This window comes from Mirounga leonina, unplaced genomic scaffold (assembly GCF_011800145.1).
Source record: "Mirounga leonina isolate KUSES-001 unplaced genomic scaffold, KU_Mleo_1.0 Mir_150, whole genome shotgun sequence".
NCBI lineage: Eukaryota > Metazoa > Chordata > Mammalia > Carnivora > Phocidae > Mirounga > Mirounga leonina.
Genome location: NW_023270374.1, coordinates 20,159,655 through 20,176,471, shown reverse-complemented (window position 1 = coordinate 20,176,471; position 16,817 = coordinate 20,159,655). Strand labels below are relative to the sequence as shown.

At 41.1% G+C, this 16,817-nt stretch overlaps 1 pseudogene; it reads left to right on the top strand.

The window, feature by feature from the left end:
• The first annotated feature begins 2,062 nt into the window (after positions 1–2,062).
• On the top strand, positions 2,063–3,179 carry LOC118011098 (annotated as a pseudogene).
• Positions 3,180–16,817: the final 13,638 nt, after the last annotated feature.

The window sequence follows — 16,817 nt, the reverse complement described above, 5'->3', positions numbered from 1 at the left end:
AAGTCAGGGATTCAAAGCCAAGTAATGGCCTGAGGGACAAAGTTCAGGTTCAGTTCTTTCAGTCACGGGACATAGACGGTCACTTGCTTGTCTGCTGCTCAGATCCACATTTGCAGATGGGAAGCTGTTGAGAGGATCAAAGTGAAAAAAACTTTGTTTACATGCTTAGGTCTTATTATTGTCAACAAGTAGAGCACAATCCCATTTCTAGGCCTGGCCTGTTTTCTCACTGACCATAGGAATAGGCATGCGTGGGCTCTATAAAGGCTTAAAGATTCATTACTTTAACTCATATTGTTACAAAGGCTTTATTTCACAGGAAACTGCTGTCCTTTATCTGGGAAACCAGGTATCTTGATGCAGAAGATGCTTAAAACAAGAGCTAAGGAGTGACATCACAGACAAAGATCAGGAACAAGACAAGGATAGAAGCTTTCACCACTGCTATTCAACATTATACTGGGTGCTAGCCAGAGCAATTAGGCAAGCAAAATAAGTAAGAGGCACTCATATTGGAAAAGAAGAAACAAACTATCTTTATTTTCAGATGACATGATCCCATGTATAGAAGATCCCAAAGAACCTACAAAATGGCTATCAGATGTGATACATTTAGCGAAGTTGCAAGATGCAAGATCAACACATAAAAACCATTTGTGTTTCAATACACCAAGAATGAACAACCCAAAAAGGAAATTTAAAAAAGTGATTCCACTTACAACAGCATCCTAAACAAACAAACAAAAAATATCTAAGAATAAATTTAACCGAGGAGGTGAATGACGCTGAAAACAATAAAATGTTGCTGAAAGAAATTAAAGAAGATCTAAATATATGGAAAACATCTTACTTACATGGAGGAGAAAAGTTCATATTGTTAAGATGCCAGTGTTGCCCCAAAGATATCTACAGATTCGATGCATTCCCAATCGAAACCTCAATGACCTTTTTTTGAGGAAATGGAAGAGCCAAATGTTAAATTAACATGGAATTGCAGGGAGCTCCAAATAATCAAAACAATCTTGAAACGGAAGAACCTACATTTTCAGAATTCAAAATCTACTATAAAACTATAGTAATTAAAAAACAAACAAACAAACAAAAAACGATGTGGTACTGGCATAAGGATAAGCACATAGACCAATGGAATAGGACAGAGAACTCAGAAGTCAACACTCACATATATGGTCAACAAATTTTCAACAAGGGTGCCAAGACAATCCATGGGAAATGGACAGTCTTCTCAACAAACCCGCTGGGAAAAGTGGATATCCACAAACCGAAGAATGAAGTTGGACCTTTACCTTACACCATATACAAGAATCAACTCAAAATGGATCAAAGACCTAAACATAAGGGCTAAAACTATAAAGCTGCTAGAAGAAAATAGAGGTGTAAATCTTCATGACCGTGGATTTGGCAATAGATTCTTAGATATGACACCAAAACCATGAGCAACAACAACAAATAGATAAATCAAACTTCTATTGAAATTACAGACACCAAAGGACATTATCAGAAAAGTGAAAAGCCAACCTACAGATGGGATAAAATATTTGCAAATTATATACCTGATAACAATCTAGTATCCGAAATATATAAAAAATTCTCACAAGAGACAAACAACCCAACTTAAAAATGGGCAAAATAGACATTTTTCCCAAGCAAGCTAAACAAATGGCCAACAAGCACATGAAAAGATCCTCAACATCATTAGTTAGAAAAATGCAAATTAAAACCACAATGTGGTACCTACCACTTCACACTCACTTGGATGGCTATAATAAAAAAAAACACAAAAACAAAACAGAAAATTGTTGGCGAGGGCTTGGAGAAATTGAAAGCCTTGTACGTTGCTGGTGAGGATGAAAAATAGTTTGGCCACTTACAGTTTGGCAATTCCTCAAAAGGTTAAACATAAAATTACCTTATGACCCCGTAATTTCACTCCTAGGTCTATATATATAAAAAAAAATTGAGCAGATCCTGCGCCCAAGGAGACTCATGCAGCTGACATTGTCTTCTTTGAGCCACTCTTATAGCTGTCTCTCTCCTGGGCACAATGGCAACTCTTAAGGAAAAACTGATTGCACCAGCTGCAGAAGAAGAGGCAACCATCCCAAACAATAAGATCACTGTAGTGGGCATTGGACAAGTTGGTATGGTATGTGCCATCAGCATTCTAGGAAAGTCTCTGGCTGATGAACTTGCCCTTGTGGATGTTTTGGAAGTAAACTCAAAGGCAAAATGATGGATCTGCAACACGGGAGCTTATTTCTTCAGACACCTAAAATTGTGGCAGATAAAGATTACCCTGATTGCCAAATCTAAGATTATAGGGGGAACTATAGGAGTCGGCTAGCAAGAGGAAGAGAGCCATCTCTTGGAGGAATGTTAATGTCTTCAAATTCATTATTCCTCAGATAGTCGAGTACAGTCCTGATTGTATCATAATTGTGGTTTCCAACCCAGTGGATATTTCTCACATATGTTACCTGGAAACTAAGTGGACTACCCAAGCACTCTGTGGTTAGAAGTGGATATAATCTGGATTCTGCTAGATTTCACTCTTATGTCTGAAAAACTTGGCATTCATCCCAGCAGCTGTCATGGATGGATTTTGGGAGAACATGGTGACTCAAGTGTGATTGTGTGGAGTAGAGTGAATGTGGTAGGCGTTTCTCTCAGGAACTGAATCCAGAAATGGGAACAGGCAATGAGAGTGGAAATTGGAAGGAAGTGCAGAAGATGGTGGTTGAAAGTGCCTATGATGTCATGAGCTAAAAGGATGTATCAGTCGGTCTGTTGGATTAAGTGTGGCTGATCTCATTGAATCCATGTTGGAAAATCTATCCAGGATTCATCCACTGTCATTGATGGTGAAGGGAATATACGGCATGGAGAATGAAGTCTTCCTGAGCCTTCCATTTTTCCTGAAGGCTCGGGGATTAATCAGTGTGATCAACCAGAAGCTGAAGGATGATGAGGTTGCTCAGCTCCAGAAAAGTGCACCTACCTTGTGGGACATCCAGAAAGACCTAAAAGACCTGTGACTTCTGGCTTCTAGGCTGTAGACATTTAAACACTACAAAGTGGTTAACAGTGACCCTTTGGTTTTCATCCACGTACATGGATCACAGTTTGCTTTTATCTTCCTACGTATGTGAATCTGGGCTCACAGACTTGAAGCCCATGCTTGGTTTAATGCTTTCAACAGGAGCCCTTGAACAGATAATATTAACTATCGTAGTATGCTTCTAAAAAAAGATTGAAAACAGAGGCTCAAGCAAGTCCATATACACACGTTTGTAGCAGCACTATTCACAATTGCTGAAAGATGGAAACAAGGCGAACGTCCACCAATGGATGACTAGATAAACAAATTGATGTACATACATATAATGGGATAGCATTTCAGTGCAAAAAGGAATAAAGTACTGATATATGGTACAATATGGATGACCCTCCAAAACATGATGCTAAGTGAAAGAAGCCAGGCACAAAAGGTCATATATTTGTGATTCCATTTATGTGAAATATCCAGAATTGATAAATCCACAGAGATGAGAGGGAGAGGATGGAGGGGGAATGAGGAGAAATTCCTTAATGGAAAAGTAGTTTAACATCTAAGTGATTGGAAATATTTGGATAAAAGTGGTGGTTGCACAATGTTGTGAATGTACTAAATACCTGAATTCGTCACTTTAAAATGATTAATTTGGTGTTATGTGAATTTCACCTTAATAAATTACCTTAAAAAAGGAAAAGCAAGAGCTAAAGACTCTGGGATGGCTGGCCCATCACCACCTATGGTGTAATATGTAACATGTAATAATTTTTTAATATTCAGAACAAAACCTAGTGACAGGTGGGAGAATTTTCCTGATTATGAAACAGCGATGAGTATAAACAATATTTTAGAATATCTCCAACAACTGATACTGTATGGTAAAAGATCTGTGGTTTCTATTGGTGGCAAAGTCATAGGTACTGTTAATACTATTGTCTTTGGTTGCCTGCATTCATGATAAAATGAAATGCTAGATTTTAGTTATAGATTGGTGAAAATAAAGACAATTTTTTTTCTTTTCTTAGATCCTGAACTCCCAGGGTAGAAACCCTTGCTCCAGCATGTTAAAAACTGAATAAAGAGTAAAGGAATTCAACACAGAAGAAAGATAACTGCTACCATCAGCTGAACCTGATCTCTCAGGTCAGTGGTCAGCAAACTCCAACCCCCAGGCCAAAGCCAGCCTATCACCTGTTTTTGCAAAGAATCCTTTTTTGGAACACAGCCATGCCCACTGACTTACATATTTCCTGTGACTACTTTCACACTATGATGGTGCACTTGAGTAGCTGAAATGGAATCCAAATGGCCTGCAAAACCCCAAATATGTACTATGTGCTTGAGAGGAATGCCACCCAGTTCTCTGGCGATGCCCACCCTCTTAGTAGGCCACCACCTGGGGTTTCGCAAATTGTGTATATGGCGAGTACCATGTGTGCACAAGCAAATAGTTTTGCTATTCGTTATGCTTCTGGTTGAAAACAGTCAATGTTCACTGAAACAAAAAATTATAATTAAAAATGTGCCTTTCATGGGTCCAGGCAAGACAGAGTAAGCTCATGCCAAAACGCCCCTACCACAGAGTACAACTATAAAACCTGGGCAGCATTCATAGAACAACTATTTGAAGACTCTAAAAAGTCAATTATTGCAGACAGATGGGGAAGATGAGCATTTGAAATCATACCAAACCAGCAGTGAGTTTACCTCCCTGCCCCAGAATCCCCTGGCCAGAATGCAATGCGGCCTGAGACCCAGAGGTGGCCATTGATGTCAACAGAGAGATTCAGGAAAAGCCCTCTAGTTCTTGGGAGAGCAGTGGGAAATGCCTCCCAACACTTAGAGAGTGGGGAAATCCCCCGTGGTTTCTTTCCTCCATTCTCTTGTCTCTTTTCTCCATTCTCTCATACCCAAGCATCCACGCAGTACTCCAAGGTGGTGGGGGCCATGACACAGGGGGCAGGGGGTGGCTACACAGGAATCTAATACTGTAAGAAAGGGTAACGCTCCTTTCTAGTCAAAGGCATTGTGGTCCCAAAAAGGTGGGGCGACCCCTACTGCCTTTCTTCTTTCTCTGTTCTTCCACCATGCGGCCCCAGAACCAGGCTCAGTTTCAGGGAGCGTGTAACAGAACAAAATAAATAAAGTACCATCTTTCTGGCTGGAGGACTGAAATAAGAATCCCCAGGCAACCAGAAAGTAGCAGGGACATCACAGGGAGCGCGAGGTGTGGAAAAGTAATTCCCCCGCCCTTGTTGCGAACTCTTGGGCACATCCCCACGCCGCACACGTGTGCATCTAATCCTTAACACTCATCAGCGCTCCCCAGAGGCCCAGCATCAGTTGCCTTCAGGACAAAGTCCTGCCAAGTCCTGCCACCACCTCTTGCCCCAACCCTCTCTCCATCGCTGCAGGTGCCCACAGACCCTGAGCTGCAGGTTGAATCTGGACCATTGTTAGTACAGTGTGTTCTTTAGTTCCAATGCAAGCCGCCTCTTCCCTCTGCCCCTTCTCTGCAAGGTTCAACTCCCATCTCTCTTCCTTCAGATGAGCCTTCGCTAGAAACCAATGCTCCCTGCTAGCCCTCCCTTCACGCTCCCTCAAGAGGAGCTCACCTCACCCTGGGCTTAACTCACGATGTCACGTGCCCGGTAGTCTTTTTGTGAGGCCGTTTCTCCCCCACTGTGAGATCTTGAGGGAAGGATTCAGTGGGTGAGAGTGAATGAGCAAAAACATGACCCGAAAGTTCACCAAGGGTCTTACTAGTGCCTTGGCTATTGGTTACTCGTGCCTTAAAATTGGCTTGACCAACTGGGCATCTGGTCACCATTCTTCCATTTGCTAGATGTGACCTTGGTCAAATCCCTTCACTTCTCAGTGTCTTTCTTGTCTCTCAAATGGTAAAATACCCAAGCCCTGATGGCACTGAAAATTTGGAGAAACAGTCAAATTAAATTGGGGCTATCAACATGCTTTCCTCTGGCAAGAGGTTATTACTACAAGTTTCTGAATCACAGCATGGAAAACATAGATGTTGGAAGCAGAAGGGGCTCAGAGACAACAAAGCTGAAATCCTTCATTTTATTAACAAGGAAATGAGGTCAGAGATTGCACAGTGAGTCAGGTTCAGAGCTTGCTCAAACCTGGGGCTCCTGCTCTTCCCAACACCTCATTCTCCTTGGCACACTCAGGTTTATCTTTGGGGAAGAGGATTCTTTTTCTTAAGCAGAACCTTTAAGTTCTTATTCTTCATTTTCCTCCCTCTCCTCCTCCTCCTCCTCCTCCTCTTCTTCTTCATCTTCTTCTTCCTCTTCTTTTTCAAATCAGAGAATAGACATTTTTTAAGTGCCCTGGACCCTGGGTGATTGTGAAAACCTAACTTTGTGCACACCCACACCACATCCCTGAGTGCCAGGTACTTTTTTGGATGGGTGTTTACTGTGCAAAGATGCACCTGTTATTGTGGAAAGCCTGTTAAAGTATCTACTCCAACCAGACCCAGAGGAAAGCAAAACTGAGTTGTCTTTTAGGGACATTGTCTTTCAGGAATTCGGTTACCATGGCAAGCATGCCTTGACTCACAAACTGTTCCCCCCCCGAGAGGTCTTCCACAGGCCCATTGTTCCATAAAACTATGCTGTTTAAATTTGAGGGAAAGGGTAGAAAGATTCCATAGAATGAAATGCCAGAGGAAGAAAGGAACCCCAAATGGAGTTTTCCAGGAGAGAAGATTTAAATCTTCTTGGAACATGTCATATTACTTTTTCATGTCAGGTTGGTGGTTACTGTTGCCCCGTGGGGGAGAATGGGTGGCAGCTCATCAGAGGGCAGCTCAAGCAGGGCCATCAGAGCAGGATCAGGAAATTAGAAAGCGTTTCTCTGCCCGCACAACAGCGGACTTACGGTTTCGGTTCAGACGTGTCCCAGAATTTTAGCCAACCGTGGAATTCCCTGGAGCTGAAAATCAGCTGTCAAAATGTCCTTTGGAAGCATCTGCTACATCTAGTCCTGTGTCAAACAATGACAGCAGCATTATCACCCCTTGCAAGCTTTCCTGGGCCAGTCACCCTGCTGGGCGCTTTGCATACATTTGCTAATATTCTAATAACCCTTTGAGGTAAGTATTGTAATTCCCATTTTGCAGACAAGGAAAGTTAGCCTACCAAAACCAGACAGCTTGCAATCACGCAACGTGAGGTCTTTGGGATCAGATGCATAGAACTGAATATCTGGCTTCTTCCCCTGGGCATGTTTTCGATGTGGTGGCATGTATCAGGGCTTTATTTCTTCTGTTGCCAAATAATATTCGATTATATGGATATACCCCTTTGTTCTGATGCATTCATCAGTTGATGAACTTTTATGCTTTTTCCCCTTTTGGCTATTATTAACAATCCTGCCAGGAACAGTCATGTGCATGCTTTGGTGTGGACATATGTTCTTATTTCTCGTGAGCATAGATCTAGGGGTGGCATTGCTTGGCCATATGGCAACTTGATGTTTAACATTTTGAAAAACTTTCAAACTCTTTTCCTAAGTGGCTGCACCATTTTATAATCTCAGCAGCAATGTATGAAGGTTCCCAGTTGTTCACATCCTTGCCAACATGTTTTACTGTCTATTTCTAGTCACAAGAGCTGTCCTAGTGGATACAAAGTGGTTATCTCGTTGTGTTGTGATTTGCATTTCCCTAATGACTAGTGATTGTTGAGCATCTTTCCATGTGTTTGTCATTTGTGTGTTTATTTTGGAGAAATGTCTATTCAGATCCTTTACCCATGTTTTACTTGGCTTATTCATCTTTTCATTGCTAAATTTGGGTTCTTATGATATTTTGGATACAAGTCTTTTATCACATAAATGATTTGCAAATATTCTCTCCCATTCTGTAGGCAAATCCATAAAGATAGAAAGGAGACTGGTGATTTCCAGGGGGTAGGACAGAATGAGGAGTGATGGCAAATGGGTCCAGGGTTTTTTTCATGGCGATGAAAAGCTTCTATTGGGGAGTTAACCAGGTCTGTGAATATACTAAAAAACATTGAATTGTACACTTAAAATGGTGAATTTTGGGGATGCCTGGGTGGCTCAGTTGGTTAAACGTCTGCCTCCTTGCTCAGCGGGGAGCCTGCTTCTCCTTCTGCCTGCAGGTCCCCCTGCTTCTGCTCTCTCTCTCTCGCTCTCTCTTTCTGACAAATAAATAAAATCTTTAAAAATAAATAAATAAAATGGTGAATTTTGTGGCATGTGAATCATATCTTAATAAAACTGTTATTTTTACTTAAAAAAACACACAATGATGAGCATACAGACAAGAATAACCAAAGACTTGCAGAATAATTAACAATATAAAAGAAGGCAAGAAACTCAGGAAGTAGAAGAACTTTCTTGGTAAATAGCTCCTCTTTCTTTGCTTTATTTCCCTTCTCCTTCTCAGTTCCCTATTCTATCAGTGCTTCCTGAGGCCACCTCCCAAACAAACCCACATTCTTATCTTAGCCTCTGCTTCCAGGGGAACCCAAATTGAGACAGGTATTAAGTATAAATGTAGAAGCCTTCTCTTAAAAATCTTGCAATTGAATTGGGAAGATACTTACAAACTTACACACTATTAGAACTCTAAATGAGCCCCATGATGAAACTTTTAATCTAGTCTGACCCTCCCAGTAGCCACTGCCAATAAATCAGCATAGATGGGTATATCACAGGCATTTAACTTTTCTTGGCATTTATTCACAACGGCTCATTATTATCCAAAAGCCCATCAAAGTCGCCAAGTCAGCTGCTACCCAATTTCCTCTCCATCAGACAAAGAAATCCCCAGTTGAGAGGTGAGCCAAGTGGCAACTCACCTTCCCTGCCCACCATATTACATGGCATCCTTTCTCTCCCTCCCTGCCGGGCAACAGTAGGACATCCTCAAGGACTGCTGAAGTGGCTTCTTATTAAAGAAAGATGTGAATTCCTCCTAAGAGTGATTCAGAAGGATTGATGCCAAATAACCTTGCCTGGTTTCTCCCTCTTTTATCATGTCACTTTCCATCTTCTGAAGATTTCAGCACTTTGAAACTGAAATCAATTTGTATCTATAGTTAGCTTCCGGCCAGTGTTTTCCTCTTGCAGTTCTTTAATAAATTTTTCTCCTGTTGAACTTGAAAGAGGCCGAGGCTTTAACTTTTTATTGGCCTTAAATTTCCTCTTTCTTCAGAGAAATTAATATAATCTGGGGAAAATATATACCTGAAATTACTTAGACACGGACGCATATAATTTCTTAAACAGGCGGGGCGCCTGGGTGGCTCAGTCAGTTAAGCGTCTACCTTTGACTCAGGTCATGATCCCAGCGTCCTGGGATCGAGTCCACATCAGGCTCCTCGCTCAGCGGGGAGCCTGCTTCTCCCTCTGCCTGCTGCCCCCACCCCCGCTTTTGTTCTCTCTCTCTCTGACAAATAAATAAAATCTTTAAAATACAACTAATAATAATTTCTTAAACAGGTAATTTTGATTTTGGCACTCCAAGAACTTTGACCTTTTGTGTGAGTTCAGGTTGTTTGGAGATAAGTTACCCAAACCGACTCTAATTTAAGCGAAAAGAGGGTGTATTGGAGGAATGCTTCATAGTTCAAAGAACTGAAAGACGAGCTGAACAAACCAGCCTCTGGTTTGGAAGAAGGCAACCAGTGCCGCTCTAGGGATTTCATAAACATTCACAGACTTAATCATCACGACATTGCCTTCCTATAACTCAGAACCAACCAGCTTCCATCCCTGTGTATTCCCATTCAGAGACATGTTGCCAAGGGGCAGGATTTTATTGGCCTACCTCGGGCATGTGCTCACGCCTGTGGTCAGTAGAGCAGGGCTGGGGTTTATCCTCTGATGAGCTGTTCTACCAGAACAGAATGTTTGGGACCAAGTTCTCCCAGAGAGACACTGGGTACGTGGCAGCTGTAGATGCTCATACATTGTTTCTCCTGGCTGTCCATTTGCCCCGCTTCGCACCCACTGAAGTTCACTGATACTCTCAACCAACAGTACACAGTCTTACGACAAACTCAAATGCACTCCTTCCTGAAAGTCTCAGCCAACTGTTGCACCCGGAAGCAAGGTCTGAGGGCCCTTATTCTCCGAGTATTGGATCTCAAGTTGTACCCCCTATCTCTGTTTCAGCACATGTTGGCCCTGACTTTCAATTGCCAGCCCTGGCAACTTTTTGCCTGTGGGCTTTCTTTGGCCATTGGAGACCTCTCTGACCATTCATGGGGCAGGCAGAATGTACCAGAAAGCTTTCATTTCTTGTGGAGCCGCCCTCAAGCAAGAACTAAAGGGTGGATAAGTATCCAAGTGTCCTCACCTCCCCAAGAGCTGTTGGAATAGTTCTTGAGTGCATCTTCTCTCGTCTTTCAGAATTCTTAATTCTTTTGGCGTCAGCCCCAGTTGCTCACACTGATAACATGTGTCAAATGCACACTTCCTTTCCTTCTTCCATCTCACTTCCTGATCTCCTAGTGGTACTTCCCTGGATCGCTTCCCAAATAAATGACTTGCACAGAAATTCTTGTCTCGGGTTTGCTTCTAAGTCACTGCGTATTTTTCATTCTTCCTCTGAGTCCGTCACAAACCCTCTCAAAAATTTGCAGCCTGTGGACTCAGAGGCGGATTTAGTCATGACCAACAGACCCTCGTTTCTGCAACTGTTCACTGGCCCTAGCTGTTCTTTCTGAGTTCTCTCCTCCCCTGTGCCTTTGATGTTAGCTTCGCTTTTATTTAGCCTCTCAGTCTGTAGGATTCCTTCTGGGTGGAGGGACCAAATGTTCATTCCTGAAAGGCTCTAATCCCTTGAGTTCCTACTTTTGCCTTTTCTGCATTCTTAACAGGCCATTCCACCATTTTATGCGGCCAGTTGCTTCTGTGTTATGTGAACATGATAAGACCACTGTCTCCTGTCAACCCATTGCCTTCAATTCAGCACTCAGAAGTGAATCCCTAGTTAGAGGAAGCGATATGTGAGATAGACACCATAGCAGTGGATCAGGCCCTCGGTAAGTCCATGCATGATGGGTCTAGCAGGGAAGAGTATCCAGTCCCAGAAATGTCGAGTTTGGTAAGGAAAAATCACAACATTTCCTGTGACACAATGGGTCCAGTGAGGCTGGCTCGCTACCAGGTATTTGGTATGACCACGTATGAGGGTCTTGAAGATGATTGCTTTGCGGCACTTTAGGTTCTCAACAGTGGTGGTGAGGGAAAGACTTTTTCACCATCGCTTCCCTGGTCATGAGCAATGTGAACAATACCCCAGGTGGTTAGGGAAGGGGGAGGACTGACATCTGGATAAGCCCATCCTTCTTTGGTTATTAAAGTATTCTTCAGAAGGGAGGGATTTGTGATGAAATTTAATTATGATAGAAATATTCTGATATTTTGGACCCATATGTATTTCCTGACCCTCCTTATCACTCATGTTTCATTCTCCTTGTCCCTAATTTTCGGCCAAAAAATTAAATGCTAATCATTGTTCAGTCTGGATCCTTAAGTCAGTCCATCCTTCCTTCTAGGAAAAGTGAGAAATATATATAATCATTGAAAATTTCCTATTCTTGATTATCCTTTAAGGGTATCTCCGAGTAAGGCTCTAATACTGCAGTTAATCCATGATATACTGTGCACAGTTACCTGTAAATAAGGTCATTTCTTCCTTCTTAGTTAACTAATCATGAGGCACTTCCCATGTAGCCAGGTACATATTGAAGACTCACAAGAACAGGAGTGCTGAGAGGGGTTCTGAGCCACCACCTTCTGAAACCAAGCTGCCCCTTCAGGCCCTACCCACTGAGGCCTGGTCTTGCACCTGCCCTTTCCCCCTTAATGGCAGAACCCTGAAAATATCTTACTTTATGATGAATTGGATAACATAACACCTGGACGTGATGGGCTGTTCAGAACTCATGATCACCTGGTCTCCCAAGATCAGATGTTCAGTAGCAAATGTAGCCAAATAGCAAGCCTAAAACTGCTACTTAAAGGAAAACTGTCACTTATTGGAAGTCTAATTGCCTTGTTCCAAAAATCTGTGGGCCTGCCCTGTAGTTTTCATATTGGACTTGCCAAATGCTCTACATAACTTCCCGAACTGATACAAAAGTTTTGAGGACTATTGGATCCACCAAATAATATAGGTCAGGTGGATGCAGCCTCTATTATCTGGAGCCCCTGAAGTTACATCCTTATGTGTTTTGGGTACCCTCCGAAGCTGACCTCTATATTCATAAAAGACACGGTGTTCTTGCTCCTTCTCATTATAATGTCTTTGTCATGTTTGGTATGAAGACTTGTGTGTTCTCATAAAAATTGGGAAGCGTACCCTTTTGTCCATTTCTCTGTAAGAGTTTATGTAGGAATGATATTATTTATTCCTTGAAAATTTGGAGGAAACTGGAACAGTTAGACCAACAAAATAAATAAGGTAGTATTGGATTATAACTCAAAGTATAAAATAAATATCCACAGCTCTATACTGATATAAATAAATGATTAAATAAATAAATGGAAAAGTACAATTCCAAATAATTTTTTTTTAAAGATTTTATTTATTTATTCATGAGAGACAGAGAGAGAGAGAGAGGCAGAGGGAGAAGCAGGCTCCCAAGGAGCAGGGAGCCCGATGTGGGACTCGATCCCAGGACCCTGGGATCATGACCTGAGCCGAAGGCAGACGCCCAACCATCTGAGCCACCCAGGCGCCCACAATTCCAAATAATTTATGTAGTTACTCCCCCTTCAAGAAAAGGGAACATAGCCCCCCCACCCCTTAAAACTGTGAACGTCACATAATGACTTCCTTCCAAAGAATATAGTACAAAAATCGGGAAGAATAAATTTACAGTGAAGAAACCTACCTCAGGTTTATTCTCTAGAGTAAACACTACCGCAGCCATATGATTAAGCTTAACATCTTCAGTCATGTCTTGTTCAGAGTATGGCCTTGATGTGATGTGATGAGAATTGTACTCTACCTCGGTGGTCTTTGTCCCAAAAGCCCATAACCCCATATAAGCATGAGACAACATGAAACAAATTCCAATTGAGGAACATTCTGCAAAACACTTGATGAGCACTCCTGAAAACTGTCAAGGAAAATCTAAGAAATTGTTATAGTCTAGAAAATCCTACTGTGATATCCTGGGTGGGATTCTGGGACCAAGAAAAAAAAAGAAAGAAAAAAAAAATTAGGTAAAACGAAGGATATAAGAATAAAATCGACTTTAATTAATAATAATGTTAATCAAATACTAATGGAAGATGTTAGGGGAAACTGGGTGTGGGATATACTATACTATCTTTGCAACTTTTCTCTAAGTCTAAATCTATTTTAAAATTAAAAGTTTATTTTAAAAACAACTGCAGTAAGTGGCAATTAAGACATAAACATTACAAGCATTATTTTAAAATGTTATTACCTGCACATGTATGTATGACCTGCACTCTATGTATAACTCTTGCAAAATACACCTTAAATTAGTATATTAATATCTATATTTGAATAAACCCCTAGTCACTTGGTAATGATATAAATAAGAATTTCTTTTAATTAAAAACACCTGCATGGTGAAGACGAGGCAGTTGAGATCATACGGCTTTCGATGGTACTAGAATTTAGTACTAGTCCTCTTAATGACAGATTTTTTTTTAGCAAGAAATAGCAACATTAACACAAATAGTTTCCTTAAAATTAAGTGAGCATTTCAAATTCTTTTTTTTTTTTAAGTTTTTATTTATTTATTTGACAGAGAGAGACACAGCGAGATAGGGAACACAAGCAGGGGGAGTAGGAGAGGGAGAAGCAGGCTTCCCACGGAGCGGGGAGCCTGATGTGGGGCTCGATCCCAGGACCCTGAGATCATGACCTGAGCCGAAGGCAGATGCTTAACAACTGAGCCACCCAGGCGCCCCAAAATTAAGTGAGCATTTCAACATCATAAGGCATTGGGGACCTGCAAATTGGAACAGCAGTGAGATGCCACCACACACCTGTTAGAATGGCCAAAATCCAAGGACCTGACGTTACCAAATGCTGGGGAGGATGTGGGGTAACAAACTGTCGTTCATTGCTGGTGGGACCACAAAGTGGTACAGCTAATGTGGAAAACGAGACTTCGGCAGTTTCTTATACAGCTAGCTAAAGTCTTACCATCTGATCCAGCAATTGCTTTATTTGGTATTAACCCAGATGAGTTAAAATTTATGTCCACACGAAACCTGCACACAGATGTTTACAGCGGCTTTATCCATAATTGCCAAAAGTTGGAAGCAACCAAGATGCCCTTCAGGAGGTGAGTGGGTACATAAACTATGGTGCATCCAGACAATGGAATAGTATGCAGCACTAAAAAGAAACGAGCTATCAAGCCACGAAACGACATGAAGGAAACTTAAATGCATATGACCAAGTGAAAAAAGCCAAACTGAGAAGGCTACATGCTATATATGGTTCCAACTATAGGACATCCTGGAAAAGGTAAACTATGGAGACGATAGAAAGATCAGTGGTTGCCAGGGGTTGGTAGGGAAAGAGGGACGAGTAGGCAGAGCCCAGAGGATTTGTAGGGCAGAGGAACTCCTTTGTATGATACTGTGATGGTGAATGCATGTCATTACATATTTGCCAAAATGCACAGAATGTACAAGAGTGAACCCTAACGTAAACTCTGCACCTTGAGTGATAAACGATGTGTCAGTGAAGGTTCGTGGGCTATAATAAATGTACCACTCTGGTGTGGGACGTTTCAAATAGGAGAGGCTATGTGTGCACTGGGGTAGGAGGTATATGGTAAATCTATACTTTCGAGTCCATATTGATGTGAAACTAAAACTGCTTTAAAAAATTGAAGTCTATTAAAACATTAAATGACCATTTAAAATGAGATGAATAATTCTAAATGTGTCTAAACCAAGCATCTCTTTTTTACTGAAGAATGAATTTATGGACCTAGTAGAGATATTTTCTTACATATGGATATTGAAAGTGTATTTTACTAATCCAATGAAGAGTGAAAAATTCATCTAAACCTGTGTAAATTTTTAATATTTAATTAACTGACTATCCTTAGGTCTCTGTTATAACAGAAATGAAGTTAATAATGTATTGTTTTCACTAATTCTTAATTCACAGCACAGTTTTGCTTTAATGCTTTCTTTTCGTCAATACAACCAACTCATAATGGTACTGGAAAATTAGGTAAAAATCCTCTCAAAGTATAATTCTGTAGATCTGTTTAAAGTTTTTTTAAAGTTAAAAAAAGAAATTGGAAGAATTCAAGAGTGAAGCCTCCTTCTGCGCCCAGAGTATTTTTATGGGAAGATTTTTTTAGTTACCTATTCAACCTCTTTAATTTGATGTAGGATATTGAGATTTGTTATTTCTTCTTGTGTTCATAATTTGTGTTTTTTCACAATTCGTCCTTTTCATCAATTTTCACACTTATTAGCATAAATTTGTTTATGATACCCTCTTATTATCTTTTGATGTGTTGTAGACATGGACCTGGAGTTGGCTTTAACTGTGTGTGATAAAGCATGCAGACCTGGAAACGATACTGATAAAGGTAGAAGTCTGCTTCATAGTTGCCTAGACGCAGGAGGCCCTGCACAGCATGCAGGGCTACGTGAAGAAGCATCAAGGTCAGTAAGGAAGCGGAGCGAGGGGGTGCAACATACAGACAAGAGCCTTTATTGTGGTTTTCACAGGGAGGAATGGACAAAAGGTAAGCAGGCGAAGCAGGTGTAGGGTTGGCCAGTTTGAATAATTTCAGTGAGCTCTAGGGTGTAGGGGCTGCCCCCAATTGTCTGATACCTGGCCCTGGGGTGACCAGGGCAGGGAGATAATGATTTGACATGTGAGAGCTCAGTAAGAAGGTGTTGAAAGGTTTGGGCACTGGATTGATTTGTACATGAAAGGTGAATTTGCAGGAGAGTCTTTTACCATCTTCAGGAATTGGCTAGTCTCGGATAGGCAGTTCTCCAGGGTCAACAAGGCCCCAGATGTCAAAATATCAGCAAATAAAAAGGCATGATTAATACATGATGTCTGTTAGATCTGTAGTGATACCCTTTTTCTATTCCTAATATTGGTGTTTGTGCCATCTCTCTTTTCTTGATTATTCTTGCTAATAAAAGTTATCAATTTTATTACTCTTCTCAAAGAACCAACATTTATCTGTGCACTAATACATCCCCAACTGTCTACAGCGTAAGTTAATGACTGAGTTTAAATTCTAACACCATGAGGAAGACGAGTCACTTACACTGAAATACCACTGTGTGCAGAACTCTGCTGTTGTTACCATATGGGCCTTGCGAGCACAGATAACAGTTTCATCCTCCTTTCCTTTCAGACAAACTGAATTTAAGAAATCCATGCCTAGAACAATATCTTCAAAGAGCAGCTCTTGGAGTACCTGCATCGAAATCACTCGGGGAGCCTGTTAAAAATTCCGATTTCCCAAACCTACCAAATCAAACATACAACCAGTCATATGCACTTTTGAAAAACCCCTTAGTGACTCTTCTGCAGAATAAAAGTTTTAGAACCACTAAAAACATCAGAATAACTGGTCTAGTAGAAGAGACATAGACCCCACTGTCTGAATTGGCCTCATCTAAACAGGAAGTCCACAACACGGCCACATAACAGGATGCTCAAATAAATAAATAAATAAATAAATAAATAAATAAATAAATAAATAAA